This window comes from Rhinichthys klamathensis, unplaced genomic scaffold, assembly GCF_029890125.1.
Source record: "Rhinichthys klamathensis goyatoka isolate OS25496 unplaced genomic scaffold, OSU_Roscu_1.1 h1tg000035l_1, whole genome shotgun sequence".
In the NCBI taxonomy this organism is placed as follows: domain Eukaryota; kingdom Metazoa; phylum Chordata; class Actinopteri; order Cypriniformes; family Leuciscidae; genus Rhinichthys; species Rhinichthys klamathensis.
The window spans coordinates 947,501-957,500 of NW_026606583.1; the positions used below are offsets into that span (position 1 = coordinate 947,501).

Here is a 10,000-nt window from a genome sequence, read left to right on the forward strand (position 1 = left end):
AGACATTTGTTATTATTATGTTTAAATTCATTTTTGAAGTGACATTATTGCTGTCCCTGATTCAAGAGGGTGCAGATTTTCAGCCGCTTTCGCGCCTTAGACCCAGCGCCTTAGACCGCTCGGCCACGCTACCTTGTGAAGGCACCTTCCGTGGGCCATTTTCGCCAATTTTTTCTTTTAATGTCTCTCTTCTTCACAGTTAAATCCGTCGAAATTCTACGTGCCTTGAAGGAGCACCTCGACAGGTGGAAAGGCCTCCTAAATACAGGGGGGACGCAGTTACACCCCTCCCTGCATATTGCAATTCCATCTCTAATCAAACACACCTGAATTCCCTAATCAAAGCCTTTGGGCCATCCTCCAAAATGGCAGCCAGCTGTGTCGCAGTTAAACTCAAAATCATGAGGTAGCTGTCAGATCACCAAAAAAATCTCAATGAGTCAAATTGGCTAACTCCATCATTATAGACTAGACATTTGTTATTATTATGTTTAAATTCATTTTTGAAGTGACATTATTACCGTCCCTGATTCAAGAGGGTGCAGATTTTCAGCCGCTTTTGCGCCTTTTCGGAGCACTCTTAAGGTGTCTGGCCCTCTTTAAAATCACTGCTGGCAGCGGTGGGATTCGAACCCATGCCCACGAAGAGACTGGAGCCTAAATCCAGCGCCTTAGACCCCTCGGCCACGATACCCTGATGTGGCTTGATTCGTGGGCCGTTTTCTGGCCATTTTTTTTTTCATAAATAGATTAAACGTTGGGTGCGGACCTTCATCGTCAGGCTCTGAAGCACGCCGAGTTCGGCCAAGGAAAGCAAAAGCGGCAGGGTTTGGAAGAGACCGGGAGCAAGCAGTGTCACTTCTCCAGTGTTTTCGCTTAGGCATAGCAGCCACGAGTGCCTTCTAAAATGCTGTCTTGGCAGCGGTGGGATTCGAACCCACGCCCCCAAAGAGACTGGAGCCTTAATCCAGCGCCTTAGACCGCTCGGCCACGCTACCTTGTGAGGGCACCTTCCGTGGGCCATTTTCGCCAATTTTTTCTTTTAATGTCTCTCTTCTCCACAGTTAAATCCGTCGAAATTCTACGTGCCTTGAAGGAGCACCTCGACAGGTGGAAAGGCCTCCTAAATACAGGGGGGACGCAGTTACACTCCTGGAGGCCCCCTCCCTGCAGATTGCAATTCCATCTCTAATTAAACACACCTGAATTACCTAATCAAAGCCTTTGGGCCATCCTCCAAAATGGCAGCCAGCTGTGTCGCAGTTAAACTCAAAATCATGAGGTAGCTGACAGATCACCAAAAAAATCTCAATGAGTCAAATTGGCTAACTCCATCAGTATAGACTAGACATTTGTTATTATTATGTTTAAATTCATTTTTGAAGTGACATTATTGCTGTCCCTGATTCAAGAGGGTGCAGATTTTCAGCCGCTTTTGCGCCTTAGACCCAGCGCCTTAGACCGCTCGGCCACGCTACCTTGTGAGGGCACCTACCGTGGGCCATTTTCGCCAATTTTTTCTTTTAATGTCTCTCTTCTCCACAGTTAAATCCGTCGAAATTCTACGTGCCTTGAAGGAGCACCTCGACAGGTGGAAAGGCCTCCTAAATATAGGGGGGACGCAGTTACACTCCTGGAGGCCCCCCTCCCTGCAGATTGCAATTCCATCTCTAATCAAACACACCTGAATTACCTAATCAAAGCCTTTGGGCCATCCTCCAAAATGGCAGCCAGCTGTGTCGCAGTTAAACTCAAAATCATGAGGTAGCTGTCAGATCACCAAAAAAATCTCAATGAGTCAAATTGGCTAACTCCATCAGTATAGACTAGACATTTGTTATTATTATGTTTAAATTCATTTTTGAAGTGACATTATTGCTGTCCCTGATTCAAGAGGGTGCAGATTTTCAGCCGCTTTTGCGCCTTAGACCCAGCGCCTTAGACCCAGCGCCTTAGACCGCTCGGCCACGCTACCTTATGAGGGCACCTTCCGTGGGTCATTTTCGCCAATTTTTTCTTTTAATGTCTCTCTTCTCCACAGTTAAATCCGTCGAAATTCTACGTGCCTTGAAGGAGCACCTCGACAGGTGGAAAGGCCTCCTAAATATAGGGGGGACGCAGTTACACTCCTGGAGGCCCCCCTCCCTGCAGATTGCAATTCCATCTCTAATCAAACACATCTGAATTACCTAATCAAAGCCTTTGGGCCATCCTCCAAAATGGCAGCCAGCTGTGTCGCAGTTAAACTCAAAATCATGAGGTAGCTGTCAGATCACCAAAAAATTCTCAATGAGTCAAATTGGCTAACTCCATCATTATAGACTAGACATTTGTTATTATTATGTTTAAATTCATTTTTGAAGTGACATTATTACCGTCCCTGATTCAAGAGGGTGCAGATTTTCAGCCGCTTTTGCGCCTTTTCGGAGCACTCTTAAGGTGTCTGGCCCTCTTTAAAATCACTGCTGGCAGCGGTGGGATTCAAACCCACGCCCCCGAAGAGACTGGAGCCTAAATCCAGCGCCTTAGACCCCTCGGCCACGCTACCCTGATGTGGCTCGATTCGTGGGCCGTTTTCTGGCCATTTTTTTTTCATAAATAGATTAAACGTTGGGTGCGGACCTTCATCGTCAGGCTCTGAAGCACGCCGAGTTCGGCCAAGGAAAGCAAAAGCGGCAGGGTTTGGAAGAGACCGGGAGCAAGCAGTGTCACTTCTCCAGTGTTTTCGCTTAGGAATAGCAGCCACGAGTGCCTTCTAAGACGCTGTCTTGGCAGTGGTGGGATTCGAACCCACGCCCCCGAAGAGACTGGAGCCTTAATCCAGCGCCTTAGACCGCTCGGCCACGCTACCTTGTGAGGGCACTTTCCGTGGGACATTTTCGCCAATTTTTTCTTTTAATGTCTCTCTTCTCTACAGTTAAATCCGTCGAAATTCTACGTGCCTTGAAGGAGCACCTCGACAGGTGGAAAGGCCTCCTAAATACAGGGGGGACGCAGTTACACTCCTGGAGGCCCCCTCCCTGCAGATTGCAATTCCATCTCTAATCAAACACACCTGAATTACCTAATCAAAGCCTTTGGGCCATCCTCCAAAATGGCAGCCAGCTGTGTCGCAGTTAAACTCAAAATCATGAGGTAGCTGTCAGATCACCGAAAAAATCTAAATGAGTCAAATTGGCTAACTCCATCATTATAGACTAGACATTTGTTATTATTATGTTTAAATTCATTTTTGAAGTGACATTATTGCTGTCCCTGATTCAAGAGGGTGCAGATTTCAGCCGCTTTTGCGCCTTAGACCCAGCGCCTTAGACCGCTCGGCCACGCTACCTTGTGAGGGCACCTTCCGTGGGCCATTTTCGCCAATTTTTTCTTTTAATGTCTCTCTTCTCCACAGTTAAATCCGTCGAAATTCTACGTGCCTTGAAGGAGCACCTCGACAGGTGGAAAGGCCTCCTAAATACAGGGGGGACGCAGTTACACTCCTGGAGGCCCCCCTCCCTGCAGATTGCAATTCCATCTCTAATCAAACACACCTGAATTACCTAATCAAAGCCTTTGGGCCATCCTCCAAAATGGCAGCCAGCTGTGTCGCAGTTAAACTCAAAATCATGAGGTAGCTGTCAGATCACCAAAAAAATCTCAATGAGTCAAATTGGCTAACTCCATCAGTATAGACTAGACATTTGTTATTATTATGTTTAAATTCATTTTTGAAGTGACATTATTGCTGTCCCTGATTCAAGAGGGTGCAGATTTTCAGCCGCTTTTGCGCCTTAGACCCAGCGCCTTAGACCGCTCGGCCACGCTACCTTGTGAAGGCACCTTCCGTGGGCCATTTTCGCCAATTTTTTCTTTTAATGTCTCTCTTCTTCACAGTTAAATCCGTCGAAATTCTACGTGCCTTGAAGGAGCACCTCGACAGGTGGAAAGGCCTCCTAAATACAGGGGGGACGCAGTTACACTCCTGGAGGCCCCCCTCCCTGCATATTGCAATTCCATCTCTAATCAAACACACCTGAATTCCCTAATCAAAGCCTTTGGGCCATCCTCCAAAATGGCAGCCAGCTGTGTCGCAGTTAAACTCAAAATCATGAGGTAGCTGTCAGATCACCAAAAAAATCTCAATGAGTCAAATTGGCTAACTCCATCATTATAGACTAGACATTTGTTATTATTATGTTTAAATTCATTTTTGAAGTGACATTATTACCGTCCCTGATTCAAGAGGGTGCAGATTTTCAGCCGCTTTTGCGCCTTTTCGGAGCACTCTTAAGGTGTCTGGCCCTCTTTAAAATCACTGCTGGCAGCGGTGGGATTCGAACCCACGCCCATGAAGAGACTGGAGCCTAAATCCAGCGCCTTAGACCCCTCGGCCACGCTACCCTGATGTGGCTTGATTCGTGGGCCGTTTTCTGGCCATTTTTTTTTTCATAAATAGATTAAACGTTGGGTGCCGACCTTCATCGTCAGGCTCTGAAGCACGCCGAGTTCGGCCAAGGAAAGCAAAAGCGGCAGGGTTTGGAAGAGACCGGGAGCAAGCAGTGTCACTTCTCCAGTGTTTTCGCTTAGGCATAGCAGCCACGAGTGCCTTCTAAAATGCTGTCTTGGCAGCGGTGGGATTCGAACCCACGCCCCCGAAAAGACTGGAGCCTTAATCCAGCGCCTTAGACCGCTCGGCCACGCTACCTTGTGAGGGCACCTTCCGTGGGCCATTTTCGCCAATTTTTTCTTTTAATGTCTCTCTTCTCCACAATTAAATCCGTCGAAATTCTACGTGCCTTGAAGGAGCACCTCGACAGGTGGAAAGGCCTCCTAAATACAGGAGGGACGCAGTTACACTCCTGGAGGCCCCCTCCCTGCAGATTGCAATTCCATCTCTAATCAAACACACCTGAATTACCTAATCAAAGCCTTTGGGCCATCCTCCAAAATGGCAGCCAGCTGTGTCGCAGTTAAACTCAAAATCATGAGGTAGCTGACAGATCACCAAAAAAATCTCAATGAGTCAAATTGGCTAACTCCATCAGTATAGACTAGACATTTGTTATTATTATGTTTAAATTCATTTTTGAAGTGACATTATTGCTGTCCCTGATTCAAGAGGGTGCAGATTTTCAGCCGCTTTTGCGCCTTAGACCCAGCGCCTTAGACCCAGCGCCTTAGACCGCTCGGCCACGCTACCTTGTGAGGGCACCTTCCGTGGGCCATTTTCGCCAATTTTTTCTTTTAATGTCTCTCTTCTCCACAGTTAAATCCGTCGAAATTCTATGTGCCTTGAAGGAGCACCTCGACAGGTGGAAAGGCCTCCTAAATATAGGGGGGACGCAGTTACACTCCTGGAGGCCCCCCTCCCTGCAGATTGCAATTCCATCTCTAATCAAACACACCTGAATTACCTAATCAAAGCCTTTGGGCCATCCTCCAAAATGGCAGCCAGCTGTGTCGCAGTTAAACTCAAAATCATGAGGTAGCTGTCAGATCACCAAAAAAATCTCAATGAGTCAAATTGGCTAACTCCATCATTATAGACTAGACATTTGTTATTATTATGTTTAAATTCATTTTTGAAGTGACATTATTACCATCCCTGATTCAAGAGGGTGCAGATTTTCAGCCGCTTTTGCGCCTTTTCGGAGCACTCTTAAGGTGTCTGGCCCTCTTTAAAATCACTGCTGGCAGCGGTGGGATTCAAACCCACGCCCCCGAAGAGACTGGAGCCTTAATCCAGCGCCTTAGACCGCTCGGCCACGCTACCTTGTGAGGGCACCTTCCGTGGGCCATTTTCGCCAATTTTTTCTTTTAATGTCTCTCTTCTCCACAGTTAAATCCGTCGAAATTCTACGTGCCTTGAAGGAGCACCTCGACAGGTGGAAAGGCCTCCTAAATACAGGAGGGACGCAGTTACACTCCTGGAGGCCCCCTCCCTGCAGATTGCAATTCCATCTCTAATCAAACACACCTGAATTACCTAATCAAAGCCTTTGGGCCATCCTCCAAAATGGCAGCCAGCTGTGTCGCAGTTAAACTCAAAATCATGAGGTAGCTGTCAGATCACCAAAAAAATCTCAATGAGTCAAATTGGCTAACTCCATCATTATAGACTAGACATTTGTTATTATTATGTTTAAATTCATTTTTGAAGTGACATTATTACCATCCCTGATTCAAGAGGGTGCAGATTTTCAGCCGCTTTTGCGCCTTTTCGGAGCACTCTTAAGGTGTCTGGCCCTCTTTAAAATCACTGCTGGCAGCGGTGGGATTCAAACCCACGCCCCCGAAGAGACTGGAGCCTAAATCCAGCGCCTTAGACCCCTCGGCCACGCTACCCTGACGTGGCTCGATTCGTGGGCCGTTTTCTGGCCATTTTGTTTTTCATAAATAGATTAAACGTTGGGTGCAGACCTTCATCGTCAGGCTCTGAAGCACGCCGAGTTCGGCCAAGGAAAGCAAAAGCGGCAGGGTTTGGAAGAGACCGGGAGCAAGCAGTGTCACTTCTCCAGTGTTTTCGCTTAGGAATAGCAGCCACAAGTGCCTTCTAAGATGCTGTCTTGGCAGCGGTGGGATTCGAACCCACGCCCCCGAAGAGACTGGAGACTTAATCCAGCGCCTTAGACCGCTCGGCCACGCTACCTTGTGAGGGCACCTTCCGTGGGACATTTTCGCCAATTTTTTCTTTTAATGTCTCTCTTCTCCACAGTTAAATCCGTCGAAATTCTACGTGCCTTGAAGGAGCACCTCGACAGGTGGAAAGGCCTCCTAAATACAGGGGGGACGCAGTTACACTCCTGGAGGCCCCCTCCCTGCAGATTGCAATTCCATCTCTAATCAAACACACCTGAATTACCTAATCAAAGCCTTTGGGCCATCCTCCAAAATGGCAGCCAGCTGTGTCGCAGTTAAACTCAAAATCATGAGGGAGCTGTCAGATCACCGAAAAAATCTAAATGAGTCAAATTGGCTAACTCCATCATTATAGACTAGACATTTGTTATTATTATGTTTAAATTCATTTTTGAAGTGACATTATTGCTGTCCCTGATTCAAGAGGGTGCAGATTTCAGCCGCTTTTGCGCCTTAGACCCAGCGCCTTAGACCGCTCGGCCACGCTACCTTGTGAGGGCACCTTCCGTGGGCCATTTTCGCCAATTTTTTCTTTTAATGTCTCTCTTCTCCACAGTTAAATCCGTCGAAATTCTACGTGCCTTGAAGGAGCACCTCGACAGGTGGAAAGGCCTCCTAAATACAGGGGGGACGCAGTTACACTCCTGGAGGCCCCCCTCCCTGCAGATTGCAATTCCATCTCTAATCAAACACACCTGAATTACCTATTCAAAGCCTTTGGGCCATCCTCCAAAATGGCAGCCAGCTGTGTCGCAGTTAAACTCAAAATCATGAGGTAGCTGTCAGATCACCAAAAAAATCTCAATGAGTCAAATTGGCTAACTCCATCAGTATAGACTAGACATTTGTTATTATTATGTTTAAATTCATTTTTGAAGTGACATTATTGCTGTCCCTGATTCAAGAGGGTGCAGATTTTCAGCCGCTTTTGCGCCTTTTCGGAGCACACTTAAGGTGTCTGGCCCTCTTTAAAATCACTGCTGGCACCGGTGGGATTCGGACCCACGCCCCCGAAGAGACTGGAGCCTAAATCCAGCGTCTTAGACCCCTCGGCCACGCTACCCTGACGTGGCTCGATTCGTGGGCCGTTTTCTGGGCATTTTTTTTTTCATAAATAGATTAAACGTTGGGTGCGGACCTTCATCGTCAGGCTCTGAAGCACGCCGAGTTCGGCCAAGGAAAGCAAAAGCGGCAGGGTTTGGAAGAGACCGGGAGCAAGCAGTGTCACTTCTCCAGTGTTTTCGCTTAGGAATAGCAGCCACGAGTGCCTTCTAAGATGCTGTCTTGGCAGCGGTGGGATTCGAACCCACGCCCCCGAAGAGACTGGAGCCTTAATCCAGCGCCTTAGACCGCTCGGCCACGCTACCTTGTGAGGGCACCTTCCGTGGGACATTTTCGCCAATTTTTTCTTTTAATGTCTCTCTTCTCCACAGTTAAATCCGTCGAAATTCTACGTGCCTTGAAGGAGCACCTCGACAGGTGGAAAGGCCTCCTAAATACAGGGGGGACGCAGTTACACTCCTGAAGGCCCCCTCCCTGCAGATTGCAATTCCATCTCTAATCAAACACACCTGAATTACCTAATCAAAGCCTTTGGGCCATCCTCCAAAATGGCAGCCAGCTGTTTCGCAGTTAAACTCAAAATCATGAGGTAGCTGTCAGATCACCGAAAAAATCTAAATGAGTCAAATTGGCTAACTCCATCATTATAGACTAGACATTTGTTATTATTATGTTTAAATTCATTTTTGAAGTGACATTATTGCTGTCCCTGATTCAAGAGGGTGCAGATTTCAGCCGCTTTTGCGCCTTAGACCCAGCGCCTTAGACCGCTCGGCCACGCTACCTTGTGAGGGCACCTTCCGTGGGCCATTTTCGCCAATTTTTTCTTTTAATGTCTCTCTTCTCCACAGTTAAATCCGTCGAAATTCTACGTGCCTTGAAGGAGCACCTCGACAGGTGGAAAGGCCTCCTAAATACAGGGGGGACGCAGTTACACTCCTGGAGGCCCCCCTCCCTGCAGATTGCAATTCCATCTCTAATCAAACACACCTGATTTACCTAATCAAAGCCTTTGGGCCATCCTCCAAAATGGCAGCCAGCTGTGTCGCAGTTAAACTCAAAATCATGAGGTAGCTGTCAGATCACCAAAAAAATCTCAATGAGTCAAATTGGCTAACTCCATCAGTATAGACTAGACATTTGTTATTATTATGTTTAAATTCATTTTTGAAGTGACATTATTGCTGTCCCTGATTCAAGAGGGTGCAGATTTTCAGCCGCTTTTGCGCCTTTTCGGAGCACACTTAAGGTGTCTGGCCCTCTTTAAAATCACTGCTGGCAGCGGTTGGATTCGGACCCACGCCCCCGAAGAGACTGGAGCCTAAATCCAGCGTCTTAAACCCCTCGGCCACGCTACCCTAACTTGGCTCGATTCGTGGGCCGTTTTCTGGGCATTTTTTTTTTCATAAATAGATTAAACGTTGGGTGCGGACCTTCATCGTCAGGCTCTGAAGCACGCCGAGTTCGGCCAAGGAAAGCAAAAGCGGCAGGGTTTGGAAGAGACCGGGAGCAAGCAGTGTCACTTCTCCAGTGTTTTCGCTTAGGCATAGCAGCCACGAGTGCCTTCTAAAATGCTGTCTTGGCAGCGGTGGGATTCGAACCCACGCCCCTGAAGAGACTGGAGCCTTAATCCAGCGCCTTAGACCGCTCGGCCACGCTACCTTGTGAGGGCACCTTCCGTGGTCCATTTTCGCCAATTTTTTCTTTTAATGTCTCTCTTCTCCACAGTTAAATCCGTCGAAATTCTACGTGCCTTGAAGGAGCACCTCGACAGGTGGAAAGGCCTCCTAAATACAGGGGGGACACAGTTACACTCCTGGAGGCCCCCCTCCCTGCAGATTGCAATTCCATCTCTAATCAAACACACCTGAATTACCTAATCAAAGCCTTTGGGCCATCCTCCAAAATGGCAGCCAGCTGTGTCGCAGTTAAACTCAAAATCATGAGGTAGCTGTCAGATCACCAAAAAATTCTAAATGAGTCAAATTGGCTAACTCCATCATTATAGACTAGACATTTGTTATTATTATGTTTAAATACATTTTTGAAGTGACATTATTACTGTCCTTGATTCAAGAGGGTTCAGATTTTCAGCCGCTTTTGCGCCTTTTCGGAGCACTCTTAAGGTGTCTGGCCCTCTTTAAAATCACTGCTGGCAGCGGTGGGATTCGAACCCACGCCCCCGAAGAGACTGGAGCCTAAATCCAGCGCCTTAGACCCCTCGGCCACGCTACCTTGACGTGGCTTGATACGTGGGCCGTTTTCTGGCCATTTTTTTTCCATAAATAGATTAAAGGTTGGGTGCGGACCTTCA

General features: G+C 47.5%; 8 non-coding genes across 8 annotated transcripts; all 8 read right to left on the minus strand.

The window, feature by feature from the left end:
• Window positions 1-916: 916 nt before the first annotated feature.
• trnal-aag (transfer RNA leucine (anticodon AAG)) lies at window positions 917-998 on the minus strand. The gene has a single exon. It is a non-coding gene; the product is annotated as a tRNA-Leu (tRNA).
• A 1,468-nt stretch (window positions 999-2,466) lies between these two features.
• trnal-uag (transfer RNA leucine (anticodon UAG)) lies at window positions 2,467-2,548 on the minus strand. The gene has a single exon. It is a non-coding gene; the product is annotated as a tRNA-Leu (tRNA).
• Window positions 2,549-4,304: 1,756 nt separating this feature from the next.
• On the minus strand, window positions 4,305-4,386 carry trnal-uag (transfer RNA leucine (anticodon UAG)). The gene has a single exon. It is a non-coding gene; the product is annotated as a tRNA-Leu (tRNA).
• Window positions 4,387-4,608: 222 nt separating this feature from the next.
• trnal-aag (transfer RNA leucine (anticodon AAG)) lies at window positions 4,609-4,690 on the minus strand. Its single transcript has one exon. It is a non-coding gene; the product is annotated as a tRNA-Leu (tRNA).
• A 1,558-nt stretch (window positions 4,691-6,248) lies between these two features.
• trnal-uag (transfer RNA leucine (anticodon UAG)) lies at window positions 6,249-6,330 on the minus strand. Its single transcript has one exon. It is a non-coding gene; the product is annotated as a tRNA-Leu (tRNA).
• Window positions 6,331-7,909: 1,579 nt separating this feature from the next.
• trnal-aag (transfer RNA leucine (anticodon AAG)) lies at window positions 7,910-7,991 on the minus strand. The gene has a single exon. It is a non-coding gene; the product is annotated as a tRNA-Leu (tRNA).
• A 1,275-nt stretch (window positions 7,992-9,266) lies between these two features.
• On the minus strand, window positions 9,267-9,348 carry trnal-aag (transfer RNA leucine (anticodon AAG)). The gene has a single exon. It is a non-coding gene; the product is annotated as a tRNA-Leu (tRNA).
• Window positions 9,349-9,839: 491 nt separating this feature from the next.
• On the minus strand, window positions 9,840-9,921 carry trnal-uag (transfer RNA leucine (anticodon UAG)). Its single transcript has one exon. It is a non-coding gene; the product is annotated as a tRNA-Leu (tRNA).
• Window positions 9,922-10,000: the final 79 nt, after the last annotated feature.